This window comes from Nomascus leucogenys, chromosome 23 (assembly GCF_006542625.1).
Source record: "Nomascus leucogenys isolate Asia chromosome 23, Asia_NLE_v1, whole genome shotgun sequence".
NCBI classification, from domain to species: Eukaryota; Metazoa; Chordata; class Mammalia; order Primates; family Hylobatidae; genus Nomascus; species Nomascus leucogenys.
Genome location: NC_044403.1, coordinates 7,934,602 through 7,950,209, shown reverse-complemented (window position 1 = coordinate 7,950,209; position 15,608 = coordinate 7,934,602). Strand labels below are relative to the sequence as shown.

General features: G+C 40.3%; 1 long non-coding RNA gene across 1 annotated transcript in view; it reads left to right on the top strand.

Annotated features, from left to right (window-relative positions):
- The window catches only part of LOC115832876, a 48,680-nt gene extending 37,818 nt beyond the window's left edge, over window positions 1–10,862 (top strand). The window contains exon 2 of the long non-coding RNA XR_004028253.1: window positions 9,576–10,862. This is a non-coding gene — a long non-coding RNA (uncharacterized LOC115832876). The remainder of the gene's footprint in view (window positions 1–9,575) is intronic.
- The last annotated feature ends 4,746 nt before the right edge of the window (window positions 10,863–15,608 follow it).

Here is a 15,608-nt window from a genome sequence, read left to right as displayed (position 1 = left end):
TGGCTGCATAAATGTCTTCTTTTGAGAAGTGTCTGTTCATGTGCTTTGCCCACTTTTTGATGGGGTTGTTTGTTTTTTTCTTGTAAATATGTTTGAGTTCATTGTAGATTCTGGATATTAGCCCTTTGTCAGATGAGTAGGTTGCAAAAATTTTCTCCCATTCTGTAGGTTGCCTGTTCACTCTGGTGGTAGTTTCTTTTGCTGTGCAGAAGCTCTTTAGTTTAATGAGATCCCATTTGTCAATTTTGGCTTTTGTTGCCATTGCTTTTGGTGTTTTAGACATGAAGTCCTTGTCCATGCCTATGTCCTGAATGGTATTGCCTAGGTTTTCTTGTAGGATTTTAATGGTTTTAGGTCTAACATTTAAGTCTTTAATCCATCTTGAATTAATTTTTGTATAAGGTGTAAGGAAGGGATCCAGTTTCAGCTTTCTACCTATGGCTAGCCAGTTTTCCCAGCACCATTTATTAAATAGGGAATCCTTTCCCCATTTCTTGTTTTTGACACGTTTGTCAAAGATCAGATAGTTGTAGATATGCGGCATCATTTCTGAGGGCTCTGTTCTGTTCCATTGATCTATGTCTCTGTTGTGGTACCAGTACCATGCTGTTTTGGTTACTGTAGCCTTGTAGTATAGTTTGAAGTCAGGTAGGGTGATGCCTCCAGCTTTGTTCTTTTGGCTTAGGATTGACTTGGCGATGAGGGCTCTTTTTTGGTTCCATATGAACTTTAAACATTGATGCAAAAATCCTCAATAAAATACTGGCAAACCGAATCCAGCAGCACATCAAAAAGCTTATCCACCATGATCAAGTGGGCTTCATCCCTGGGATGCAAGGCTGGTTCAACATACGCAAATCAATAAATGTAATCCAGCATATAAACAGAACCAAAGACAAAAACCACATGATTATCTCAATAGATGCAGAAAAGGCCTTCGACAAAATTCAACAACCCTTCATGCTAAAAACTCTCAATAAATTAGGTATTGATGGGACGTATCTCAAAATAATAAGAGCTATCTACGACAAACCCACAGCCAATATCATACTGAATGGGCAAAAACTGGAAGCATTCCCTCTGAAAACTGGCACAAGACAGGGATGCCCTCTCTCACCGCTCCTATTCAACATAGTGCTAGAAGTTCTGGCCAGAGCAATCAGGCAGGAGAAGGAAATAAAGGGTATTCAATTAGGAAAAGAGGAAGTCAAATTGTCCCTGTTTGCAGATGACATGATTGTATATCTAGAAAACCCCATTGCCTCAGCCCAAAATCTCCTTAAGCTGATTAGCAACTTCAGCAAAGTCTCAGGATACAAAATCAATGTACAAAAATCACAAGCATTCTTGTACACCAATAACAGACAAACAGAGAGCCAAATCATGAGTGAACTCCCATTCACAATTGCTTCAAAGAGAATAAAATACCTAGGAATCCAACTTACAAGGGATGTAAAGGACCTCTTCAAGGAGAACTACAAACCACTGCTCAATGAAATAAAAGAGGATACAAACAAATGGAAGAAGATTCCATGCTCATGGGTAGGAAGAATCAATATCGTGAAAATGGCCATACTGCCCAAGGTAATTTATAGATTCAATGCCATCCCCATCAAGCTACCAATGACTTTCTTCACAGAATTGGAAAAAACTACTTTATTACTGTTTTTTGAGATGGGGATCTCACTGTTGTTGCTCAGGCTGGTATTGAACTCCTGGCTTCAAACAATCCTCCTGCCTCAGCCTCTCGAATGGACATAATATTTGATGGGTAATAGATTCCGCTTATTCAGCGTAAAGTATACTACATTCACCTTAGAATTTTTTAAATGTGTATGAAAATAATTCAAGCACATGGTAAAAATGTTGAATATTCCAGAAGGACTTTTTGTGGAAAAGTCTCCTAGCCTTTACCCCATCACTCCCGCTCCCTGGAGGTAAATATCCACCCTTGCCCACTGCTGTTTTCAGTTCCTTAGGTAGTTACCATCACAACTCTGCATAATAGGCTCATTTCTCTATTTCTTGATGAGCATTTTTAGACTGTGTCTAACAAGTCCCTGATGCGAAAGATGAGGATATAACTCATTTGTATTATATTATCTCTTATTAGATGCTAATCTATGATTTTTAATAGAAATAAAGTAATTTTCGATAAATGGCATTTGCATTGCTGTGACATTATAAATAATGTGGCCTGCATGTTCTTCTCTATTGGCTCTATGCCAAGATTAATCTTTGTGCCACTTGGAGAGGGTTTCCAGCGTAAAATACAAATGTGTTTTCAGAATATCCTCAAAAACGCTTGTTTTTAATCATTCTGTTACATGGAATCCACTTTCTCTCTCTTTTATTTATTTATTTATTTATTTTGAAACGGAGTCTTGCTCTGTCTCCAGGCTGGAATGCAGTGGCGCGATTAGAATCCACTTTCTTTACAGATCTCTCTCTCTTTCTCCCTGTCTGTCTATCTTTCCCCATGAATCATCTATCTATTGTTCCAATCTCCTATGTTGATTAGCTCCCAATTTTTATTTTATAGATACGATATCTTCATCAACAGCCCCGAGGATAGTAAAGAAAATTTTTTAACTAGCTCTCTTCTGTTTGCTGAATTCTCCCCATTCCCTTTGAGGGCTGTTCGTTTTGATCCTTCTGTTTTGTGCTGTTGATTTGATTTATACATTTCGTGATCCTTCACTGCCTATTTGTACTTAGACACAGGGACAGGATATAATGGCTGATGGGCTTCTGGGTGATTTCCCACTTCCAGAACTGGAAAACTTTACTCTAGGGTGTGAACTGCCATTCTAGGAGTGTCCGTGTGTTTCCTTTCTTTAGAAAAGAGCGTGGGGACAAATGTCAGGGTGGCCTGTAAGGGTGTTGTTCTGAATGTAAGAGTGGAAGTAGTGGTGGTGGGTGCAACTGTTCTCTAAATAGATCTTTAATGAAGTCCCCAGGTTTCAGGTCCACCTTTGAACTTTGCCCTCTGTAACTACAGATTCAGCCTCTCCTGGGAACTCTGGCGCACCCCTACTCTGGAGCCTTTCTTTTTGGGGATATCCAAGGCCTCTTCTGCTAACACACTCTTTTTCTTTTTCCAGTGTCCAGATATTTGCTGATCTCTTTCATATGCTGATATCTTCTTTGCTTTCTCCTTACTCTTATAGGTTTCTTCTTTTTTCCCCTTCCTGTTTTACTACTTTATGACCATTTCTATAGGGTCTTACGAAGGAAGGTAGGCAAATACATATGTTCAATCATTATCTTTTATAAGAAGCCTGTGGTATTTCTCTTAGAAAGCTATTTTAATCATTGATTGACAAGCCATTGTATCTTCAGATTTTATATTTCAAGGAGTTTGGAAACTAAATCCCTATGCATTAAAATATATTGCCCTTACCATTTTTCTTATTTCTTTTTGTTTATTACATCGACTGTGGCTTATGTGGATGATTAAACTTAAATAGTGTCTTCAAGGATGAATGAAGCAGTGAAGATTTATTTAAACAATACTATTAGACTATTAGACAAGGAAAAATTCATTTGCAGCCATCTCTAAAACTCAAAGAAATATGTGATACATGAGATTTCTATATTGAGTTTATAAATTTTTTAAGTGAACCATCCCGTGACATGGAAGGCAAGCTTGCCTGGCTAAAAGCATCCCAGGGAGGAAATGGCCAGGGTTTCATCAGTCACCAAGAAGATAAATACACCCTGCTTAAACCCAGTAAATGTGAAAAATAAATCAGGAAACTTCTTTGCGGTAGCCGTGAGAAATGTTAGGCACTATTTGAAGGTCAAACTCACACTTTCAAGGCATCATCACTATCTTATACACCCCTGATCTCCAAAGACTATCTTGGTTAAATATTGGTCATGCTTCAAGCTCCACTTAAACTGCAAATACTGACCACTTCCACCTATTTTTCTCATTAACAGCTTTATTGAGGTATGATTGTCATGTAATACACTGCACATATTTAAAGTGTACAGTTTGGTAAGTTTTCCCATCACCTTCTAAAATTTTCTTGTGTCCCTTAGTAATCCCTACCTCCTTCCCCATCCCGCTACCCACCCTTCCTTCCTTCCTTCCTTCCTTCCTTCCTTCCTTCCTTCCTTCCTTCCTTCCTTTCTTTGACAGAATCTCACTCTATTGCCCATGCTGGAGTGCAGTGGCAAAATCCCAGCTCACTGCAACCTCTGCCTCCCAGGTTCAACTGATTCTCCTGCCTCACCCTCCCAAATAGCTAGGACTACAGGTGCATGCCACCACACCCAGCTCATTTTTGTATTTTTAGTAGAGACGGGGTTTCACCGTGTTGGCCAGGCTGGTCTCGAACTCCTGACCTCAGGTGATCCACCCGCTTCGACCTCCCAAACTGCTGGGATTACAGGCATGAACCACTGTGCCCAGCCTCCCCCTACCATTTCTAGAAACCATTGGTCTACTTTCAGCCTCTATAGATTAGTTCACATTTTCTAGGATTTTATACAAATGGAATCACTAGATGTATTTTTTTTTTTTTTTTTGGTCTGGCTTCTTTCCCTCAGAATGATTATTTTGCAATCCAGCCATGGGTTTGTTTCCATGTTAGGGATATTACAAATAAAGTTGCTATGAACATTTGCCTACAAATCTTCATTTGTGGGTGCAGGCTTTTACTTATCCTGGGCGAGGTCATATGATAGATGTCTTTAACTTTTTAAGAAATTACCAAACTCTTTTCCAAAGTGGGTGTAGCATTTTGTATGCCTATCAGCAGCGTGTGACAACTGCAGTTTCTCTACATCCTCATCAACACTTGAAATGCCCAGTCTTCAATTTTAGCTATTCTCATACCTATGAAGTGACACCTTATTGTGATTTAATTTGCATTTTCCTAATGACCAATGATACTGAACATTTTCTCAGGTGTTTATTTGCCATGTATCTTCTCTTGTGAAGTGTCTGTCCAAATCTTTTCCATTTTTTATTGGATTATTTGTGTTCTGATTACTGAGTTGGAGAGTTCTTTATATATTCTGGACACAAGTTCTTTATCAATATGTGATTTGTAAATGTTTTCTCCCAGTCTATAGCTCACCATTTCATTCTCTTGCCATGTAGCTAATTTTATTTTTTTGTGATTTTTATGAGAATTTTTATGTTTTAAACAATGATAATAGTCATATTTGTAATTAGCATATTCAGGAATCTGTTTGTTTTAGAGAGCTATACAGAAAAGCTGAGGTGATGCCAAAATTTTAGCTCAATAAACCAACATTTGAAAAAAGCAGTTCACTTCAACTGTGAGATATGAATCTATAATGGGAAATACAATTCTATGAAATTCACAGAGCTTACTTGTTAAGAATAAAAAAATTACAAAAACTGTAATTTTAATGGGCTTAAAAAGCAAATTCAATTCTGAGTATAAAAAATTTATTTTGAAGTTTTTTGTTTTTTTTTTTGAGGCAGAGTTTTGCTCTGTCACCCAGGCTGGAGTGCAGTAGCATGATCTCGGCTCACTGCAACCTCTGCCTCCAAGGTGCAAGTGATTCTCCTGCCTCAGCCTCCCATGTAGCCAATATTACAGACATATACCACCACGCCTGGCTAATTTTTGTAATTTTAGCAGAGACAGGGTTTTGCCACGTTGACCAGGCTGGTCTCGAACCCCTGACCTCGAGCGATCTGCCCACCTTGGCCTCCTAAAGTGCTGGGATTACAGGCGTGAGCCGCAGTGCCTGGCCTATTCTGAGTTTCTTAAATTGCAAAAAATATTTCAAATGTAGTATTTCTTTTAGCTCTCTTGGTTTCTGTCTGTCTCTCTTCATGTAGATATTTTAGCCTGAATTATTCTAATGAAATAATTTATTCAGCCTCTCTATATTTCAACCTTTTATAGATAGAAGACTCACAATCATTAGATTGCCATAGAATATTTGATTATGTGAGTCACATTCAGTAGTAATGAAAGGGGAGACTATGAGAGATGGCCCTACACCTTTTACAAGGCCCTCTAAATCCTTAAAGTGGTATCAAAATTCTGCTAAATTTACTTCTGGAATTAAGACAAACTCTAAATAAAGATGTTCAAACACTGTGTGTTAAAGCCAGCAAGCACCCTAGACTTGCTTATGCCTTTTCTGCAGTCAGTGGGAGGCTGAGTGTCACTGCACAGCTCTACTCACTAACTTCTTTATCAAAAATCTTCTCCCTTATTTCTGCTCTTCTCAAGTGTTTGTACCAATTAAAAATACTCTTCCAAAAATAGTTGAGATTTGCATGTTTTAGATATTCTTTGGAAGTAGCGACTTTGTCCTCTAACACGGAAACATCGTCTCCCCCAGTTGCTGAAGTCAAATAGATACTTGGGCACAGTTTTCTTTCTTCTCTCATTCCCAACTCTACCCCCCTTTCAAGCCACCATCGTGCCACCTGCCTCTTGATGTACCTGCCTCCGTTCTCTTCCTCCATCAGTCCATTATTCACACTGTTGCCAAGTGATATTTTCAAAATATAAATCCAAACACATTACTTTCCTGCTCAAATATTTGCCATAGCTTTTTATTACCTTAAGAATAAAGTCCAAATTTTTTAGTGGGACTTTGCAGGGTTTTCCTTGTTGGACTTTATTCTTAAGGTAATAACAACACGAGAAGAGAGGGAGATAGAAAGAAAAAAAGTTCAGAATACAAAATGAGCAAACCTGAATGATCGAATGGGTATAGGGTTGTGGTGAGGATCCAATGAGATGATTTAATTAAAAGGGATTTGTGAGACATAAAACACTATTTTAAGGCTACTATTATATTATTATTCCCACCTGTCTCAGTGAATCTCTGAGGATTACTGAATACTAGAATTTCACTTTTAAGTGTTGTGTTATTCCAGCCTAGGCTCATGAAACCCTGGGACATGGGGCTGGTTGCTACATGGCTCTAGACACTCAGATAAATCTTGGACCCCTAGACACCTTTGTCTGCATCCCCAGTGCATAGAGGTGTAACCTTGAACAGTCACGCTGCCCAGTGTTCAGTAAGTCAGGGTCATTCTGGGAGAGGAACTGTGAAAGTGGCGGAAGTTCCCCAGGCATCACACATGACTCAGACCCATTCTGCCCCACCTGTAGCTTCCCCTCCCATCAAGGAGCTCCTTGTTTTTGCCTCCTCTTGTACTTACTGTGAAGGGCCGTGGAAGCCTTTGAGGACCAGAAGTCTTGAGGCAATAGGTTCTACTCATGAATCCTTTGAATGCAAGGAACAGAAATCCTAGAAACTGGGAACTAGAAAAATCAGCAGCTGGAGCTAGTCTGGAGATCCTAAGTGTCATATGATCTGTCTGACATCTGCATCTGATGAGGTGCTCTGCTCTTCTGTGCCAGCCGGCTCTTTACACACTCATTGTGCACAGGACCCTGCATGGCACCCTCCAGTTCTGTATCTCACGTGTAGCATGACTGCTCATCTCTAACGTCCACCAACGACAGCCCTAGTTGTTCATTTCCAATTCCATATATTCTATATGAATGGTCCAAATTGTCATTTGAGTAAGGCCCCCAAGTCTAAGCTCACTGACTGGCCTATGGGTCAGGTCACCTGGGTTAGGTATTCACCAGTTACCCAATTACTTGAGGCCACAAAATACAAGGTCATGTGTTTTGATGCTCACTTAGTAGGCACTAGAGTGAGAATTCTTCAAGAAAGCAATGTGACTAGGGCAACCATGATTCACATCCCTAATAACTGAGAAGCAACAGAGTGTAGCATTGAAAAGCATAGACTCTGAAGCCAGACCATGTTGTTCAGACTTGGCTTCATCAGGTAACCTTGGGTAAGTTACTTAACTTCTCTGCGTGCTTTGGTTTCCTCATCTGTTGAATGGAGATTATAATACTACCCATCTCATAGTGTTATTATAAGGACTAAATGTGTGTGTGTGTGTGTGTGTGTGTGTGTGTAAGCCCTTCATGCTTAGTAAAATAAATATATAAGTGCTAGATCATTATAGGGATGGAAATCTGAAGCACAGAATAAGGTAAATTAAGAAGGGCTGTAGATGACTGGTTGTATAATATCTGCCTGGATAGAGGATGAAATTCAGCTAAAGTAGAGAGGGGTGGGGAACAAAAGCAAATATATGAACACAGTAAGAATGAATTCAGAATTCATCAGTTGAAATTTGGGGGGCAGAGATATGGGAGGGGTTAGGGACATAGGAGAGCAAAAAGGAACAAAGTGGGTCTGGCTCAGGTGCAGACACGTGCCTCAGCAGCACAGACACAAGAAGCTTGGATATGCCCTTGTGGTCACAGCATCTTCTAAATGGGTCTTCAGCAACTCTGGCCCCGGTCTGTTCCCCCAGCAAGAGCAGCTGGTCTAGGATAAAAACCTGAAAGCTTCCTGAGGAGTTTAAAGATATTATATTCTCTTGAGATACGATGTTACTGTAGATATCTAGACTAGATTAATTCATTAAATCATTCACTTATAGAGTAGTCATTTGGCATTCACCATGGGCCAGTCTGTGCTGGGGGTACAGCAATAAACAGAGCTCAGAGCCCCACAGCTTACAGTGTAGGAGGGAACATAATATCCCATGAAGGATGGACAATGACAAGAAGACTTGCAAAGGAGAAGCAAAGTTGAAGCCCTGGGAAAGGGCTGGAGGAGCAGAGCTGACCTAGGCTGTGAGTCAATCAAGGTAGGCTTCCTGGAGGAAACTACAAAGGCTGTGTGGAAGAACACTGGGAGGGGAAGAGGGGAGAAGAGCATCTCAGGCACAAAGAACTGTGTGTTCAAAGGCCTGACAGCAAGAAGGAGAGCAGTGCTTGAGGAATGAAAGGATCCTAGTGTGGCTTGACAGGAGAAGGTGAGGGTGGAGGGGCCAGCAGGGCCAAGCCGAGAGGCTGGTGCTTTTATACTTTGAGCAATGAGACTGAGCTTGTCACCTGCAGACTGGATGACTGGATCTCACTCAAACTGATGGATTTGCCGTCTCCTGTTTTGCTGGGGACAGAAGCCAGGCACTCTGAAGGGGGAGTAGGGGCCACGGTACCATCAGGGCAGAGGAGAATTCAAGAGCAAGGTGGGTCTGTATCAAGAGCAACTTCTTTAACTTCACAATTTTGCTTAGGGGACTTGTATTCCTTAAACCACCACCAGGAAACCAAAGCTCTGCATGGATGTGTTTTCGGTTTTTCACATCTGTACCCCATACAGCCTCAGAAATCTCGATTTTACTGTCCTGCATTAGTTCCAAGTGCCTCCTAAGAGGCCCTACAGAATGATGCCAGTGGACTTCCTGAAAGTAATTAAAATGAAACAAACACAATTTCATGTTTCTCTTAGTTTCAGGCTACCTCTTGAAGAGGCAACAGACACAACTGAGTAGTTTCTCTACAACCCTCACACATACACATACGGTGTTGCAGTATCTCTGATGATGCACATCACTTGGTAATTGAAACGCTCAAATGATTGGCTTTTTGTTTAGTTAGGATATTTTTTTTTTTTTTTTTTTTCTTGTTTTTTTGCAGTGCCATAGTGAAATATTTGCTTAGCCTGCTGTCTTTTTGTGTGAACAGAATACGGTTTGCCCTGGCTTGAGAATGTGCTCTGTGTCGTTTGCTCATGGCACTGCAGAGGACTGTTCCTCCAAGCACTTCTTGCTCTTCCACAACCCATCTCGGAACCAGAGAACCAGCAGGACTAAGGATGGAATTGAAAAAAGTTGATGAATTTATGTTTCATCTTCCGTCTCTACTTCTCCTGGAGGTGTGAACGAATAATGAAACTGCTAAGGAGAAAGGCAGCATGAAAGAAGGAGGCTGCACAATTGGACCTTGCAAATTCAAGATCTAGATCATTAACCGCAAATCTGAGCTGGAGGTGCTGAATATTCATTCACACGATCGTACTCATAGCAGCAGTGAGATTTTTTTTCTTGTCACGATGAACAGAGTGTCCTGACACCTTGAGACATTAGGTGCTTGCAGAACGTAGTCTGAGGTGACAAGGGAAGGGACTTGCCCTTCACCTCCCACACCACTCCAAAAAGCCCCACCATCATGCAAAATTACATACACAATCTCATGTCACAAAATATAAACCAACCACGGCATTTAATAAACTCGATTTCTCCCCCTTAACTGTCCCCTGTGCTTTCTGAGCACATAGCATATTTTTCCCTAATCTTAAAATTTAGCTTTAAAGTTCACTGTTAAGTAACTAAGCAGTTTTTTAGTCAAGAGATATATGCTGAAGTTTAAGATACACAAAAACTTGAACAGTACTTGAGATCTTTTGAGAGGAATGAGCAAGAAATCAGATATTTGCCTTTTCATCTTCTGTAGAATCACAGCATCTTCTGCGTAGCTAGGGACTCAAGAATGTTGAAGCTCCAAGCTAAAGCATCTATCAAATGTTATTTACATAAATAGAGCATATGGAGGAGAGCAAAAAAGTGGAGGGGTATTCAGAGAGGTGATAGCTCTGGAAAGGAAGAATAAAAAATTTCCAAGCAGGCAACAATTCCTACTGTCTGCCAGTCTGTCCAGGAGATTCACTGGGCTGGCCACTCCAGTTCTCCCCAGTTCAGTTGTGCTCCAGGGAACACAGTGTTAGAGGACAAGAAGCAGGCTGGAAAGAAAGTAGAATGATGCCCTTAGACTGCATGGAATCTCAAACAAGTTTTACTTTTGTGCTGTGTATATAAGGAGATCTACTTTCTTTCTCACTGAGGTCGTATCAGTAGATAAACTGCAATCTCTCTGGAAATCTTTTTCCTTACCTTTAAAGTTTACTACTCATTTTTTTTTGTTCAAAGAAGCTGTTCTGAATAAAGTTATTCAGTATAGTTGGAAAAACTGTCATTTGATCCACTTCTCTCTTTATCAGAATTCTGCATTTTCTTCTCCTTGAACAACAAAAATACTACTGTAAAACAAAATTATTATTTAGGAACAAAATCAGTTAACTTTCTGATGGTTGAAGGGAGATTGGTCAACAATGGTAGCTGTTTTCCACTGTCTTATTTTTAAGAACATGTAATATTATAGTTGTTTTCTCAGTGGTGGCTTAAAAAGGGGGAGCGTGGTAGGAACTCATTCTAAACCCACAATTTCTCTTGGTGCTATAGATCAGTCTACAAAAGGCAGTTCTGTAGGCAATGTTATCTAAAAACACATGACTGTGAAAACAGACACCAATTATGAATCAAAGTTTAGGCACTTTTTTCTTTTTCTTTCTTTTCTTTTTTTGGCTTTGTAGAATAATCCTAGCTGAGCTTGTCTAGTGAGATAAATCACCTGACAGAAACCAGTAAACTAAACGCGGCACATTGATGCCTGTCATTAGAACACCTGTGAGTGGAGGATAGCACTGTGCAACTTAAAAACAGAAGGTCAAAGATTGCCTTTTAAGAAATGGAAACGTATATGTAGAAATAAATGTTGTCCTTTTCAAAGTATTGATAGTTGCTTTGGAAGACCTTCCGCTCATGCAGTCTTGCTATTTCTCCATGTATTTTTGTTAGTTATTTTTTTTAGCATTGCTTTTAAACTCTGTGTGACACATTATTTTGAATCGTCTATATGGGAGCCAATAGTATTCTTGAAGGATGGCTTTAGGCTTTGGAATAATTGACAGTTGTTTAGAGGTGAGTAAATCACGTGTCAGGATCAGAAGAGTTTAGTACTGGGAGTGGGCTCTCCTGGATTTGAGTCCAGCACTGTCATCTACTCGTAGTAAGACCATGGGTTAGTGAAACAGCTGATGTGAGCCTCACTGGAATAGTTAGTCACTCATTCAGTCAGTCACTCAGTCATTCCACAGAGGTGAACTGAGCCTTCACTATGGGGAATGGAAAACAGAAGATGAGGGATGGAGTGATTACCTCTGACTCTAAATTTCTGTCCTAGGTTGGTGATTAATCTTTTTTAAAAATAAAAATAACAGACTAAGTTTACACGAGCATTAAGTAGTAAGAATGATATTATTTTGGATGGCTTTTAAATCATCATTGATGAAATTTTCCAAAGAAAATGTTTTGAGCAACTATAGTTTTAGTAAGTAAAAATTCAACTTTTTTAATGACAAAGGTGAAGGACCAGGCTCATTTCAGGTGCATTAGTTTGGTATCTGGATCCCTTTCTCCCTTCCCCTTCCCCTTCCCCTCCCTTCCCTTTCTTTTCCTTCCCTCCCCTCCAGTGGCTTGCAATCCTAGTCATGCAGCAAAATAATCTATGGCATCTTTGAACAGTACTGAAAAATATGTAGAGGGTTTTAAATATGTGGAGTCTTTTAAAAGTGCATACTTTTTTTTTTTTTTTTTTGTGATGGAGTCTCTCTGTCACCCAGGCTGAAGTGAAGTGGTGCAATCTGTGCTCACTACCACCTCCGCCTCCTGGGTTCAAGTGATTCTCCAGCCTCAGCCTCCTGAGTAGCTGGGATTACAGGCACACGACACCATGGCCGGCTAATTTTTGTATTTTTTTAAGTAGAGACAGAATTTTACCCTGTTGGCCAGGCTGGTCTCGAACTCTTGACCTCAAGTGATCCACCTGCCTCAGCCTCCCAAAGTGCTTGGATTACAGGCATGAGCCACCGTGCCCAGCCTAAAAGTACATACTTTAAAAAGTACATACAGGTGCTGTATGCCAACCCTCTTCCTGAATTATAATTTCCTGAGGAAGGTCTAAGTCATAGGCATTTAAAAAGAGAAACATGGGTGATTTGGACACACAATTCAGAATAAGAACTGCATTTATGATAACCCCTTGTAGTTTTACAAATTTCTACCTTTATATTAGTATATTATACCTACCTTTTCTCGTAAAACTTTCTTGTAGAAATGGGGTTTCGCTATTTTTCCCAGGCTGGTCTCGAACTCCTAGGTTCAAACAATTGGCCCTCCTTAGCCTCTCAAAGTGTTAGGGTTACTGGCGTGAGCCACTGCGCCCGGTCCCAAAGTTTCCTTTAAAAAATTTTATTGTAGCACATCTTATCAAAGCTAAATTCAATGAATATCTGGAAATCTGATCCAGAGAGAATTTCTCCGTCTACTGAGTTGTAACATCTCCTTAATTGAGCATTTATTATGTAATTAATTCTGTGTTTGTTGTTTGGGTGACTGACTATGAAAGAAAATTAGAATTCAATCTCTAGCCAAAATGACCAATTTTAGAAATTAGGGAAGATGTTGATAGTATTATGAAAGGGGCATTCAGAATACTGAGATCTTCTGCAAGCCACAGCCACCCCTCCTCATGAATCTCTGAGGATATAAACAGGGAATGCTGCAAGTTGCTGGCTGGGCTTTGTAGCCGGACATCACTGCCAGTCGGAGGGTGATTCTGAACTGGATCACAAAGCCTGGGCTAGACACTCATAGTGAGCCTCTTCACAGTTCCTGGTCATCACCCCAAATTGTACTGCACTTTCGATGGCAACGTGAAAGGAAGAAACCGGAAAAAAGGGAAATTGTCAGTGAATAAGAGAACCAGAGAGCCATAAGTCTTCTAAGGGAGCAGCCCCTGACTCAGCCAGCTGCCTCTGGGTCTGCGTGGACACCTGAGGAGAAAAGGAGCAAGCAAGCTCACCCAGCTTCCAACCAATGAGCTAGAGGGTGTGCTGGAATCCAATAAGCCCACAGTCACTTGTGAGGGGTGGCAGTCAAGGTGTGGGGTGGAAAATGGAACATTCCTACTCTAAAGCCTGCAGATGACAATCTGAATGGGCAAACAGTAAGGAATTCCTTTTTGGGATTTGCAAAGCACTGTGTATATTTATACATTGAAGTTATTTACAACAACATATTTTAAGTGTCTGTTTTCTGCAATCCCTCCTACTCATTTTCCTTAGTGCTAACACAGTTCCTAGCATGCAGTAACCATAATGCCTTATGCATGAATGAAAACTATCATATAAAACAATTACAGAATCCAAAACTGTATAAATAGTAACTGATGTGACACATGCCACTTTATAGAAGTTGAAGGAAGACACAGTTCAGTGGCCTCGATAGTTAGGAAAATCTTCACAGAGAAAGTGGGCTTGGGATAGACCCTTAGGCAGAGTAAACTTTTTATTTACATACATCTGACCTGGACTGTGAACTCTCTTTTTGGGTGTTGGAGGAAAGTGAAAATCAGCTGACACTTTGAAAGTTAACATATATCGGAAATCTGTCCAAAGAACTTTAGTGGTCTCTGTGGTCAATATATAGACCACTTAGTGGCATAATTAATTTCTGTTCTAGATGAGCATCCACAGAGGAAAGACTATTACAGAAAATGGTAAATAAAGTGAAAAAAAATTTCTCTCATAGACAGGAAGGGAGTAAAAACTTAGTTTTGAAACTAAGGGTTTTTTTTTTTTACATCATAATGTAATGTGCTCATCAGAAGACAACAAAAATAGGGAGAAAAGGAAAATATTCACGTCCCATGAGCAACCATTTTTACATCTCAGTGAGTTTTTTTCTAGGTGCTAGAAATCTCCAGCAGCTTGCTTCAATAAACATTTCACATATCCTTCCTTTTCTTCTCTTATGATACTTCCCCCGCTGTCTCTAAACAGAATGTACACTGAGATTATTTTGATTTATAATATGGATTGCTTAGGTTTTAGAAACAGAACTTACGCCAGTGCTTGAACTGAAAATAATCCATGATATTGAAAAAAATACTCCTTTCCAAAATTTACATGATATAGTCAATATCTCAGTATGGGCTGCCTGTACAGCATTCTTTCTTTAGTTCATTCAAGAAACATTTACTGAGTGCCTAATATTGCCAAGCAACCTGGTAGGCACTGGTGATGAAAGGCAGGCTCCTGCCCGTGAGGAGCAACTTGCTTATGGACAAAAAAACATGTTAAGTAAAAAATAGTTGTTGAGGAAGATTGCAAATGATTGACAGTCATGGGATTCCTAAACTCTGGCCAGACTTTGCTTCTTTAGTATTGAGGTCTGCTGTCTTCTCAGGGGCCAACAAAAGGGCTGGGTATTTAGTCGGTCAGCTCTTCCCTGACTCACACAGCACCTTGTACTGGTCTGATTATACCTTTACTCCCCTGGGCAGGGGAGAAAAGAAGTGACACTAGGAAGCATTGTTTCCAAGGACTAGGAATAGGGAAGGGGCTGTAGGCTGGGTGAAAAGTTGAGGTCAGTCTGAGATAATGACCTGACCGAACCAGCAGGCCCACCCTGACACATACCAGAGTTACCTCAGAGATAAACAACCACAAGCCATGAGTGACCACCTGCTCTGCCAAGTCTGTGAGTGATTAGTTCCCTGCACATTTCCCAACACAGACTGTGCCTGAGATTGACATGCTGTAGTAGAGCGACTTTGCCCTGTGTGCCTGTCTGTGCCTTACACACAATTCTGTCCCAGCATGTGTCATGCTTTATGACACTTCCCTGATTATGTGTCTGTCTCCCTTCAGTTGAATGTGAGCTCCTTGAGGGCAGGAACCTGCCTTTTTATCACCAGTGCCTCCCAGGTTGCTTGGCAATATCAGGCACTCCATAAATGTTTCTTGAATGAACTAAAGAAAGAATGCTTTGTAAGCAGTCTACTACTGAGAAGAAATAAAATGAAAAGGCAAAAGTTAGT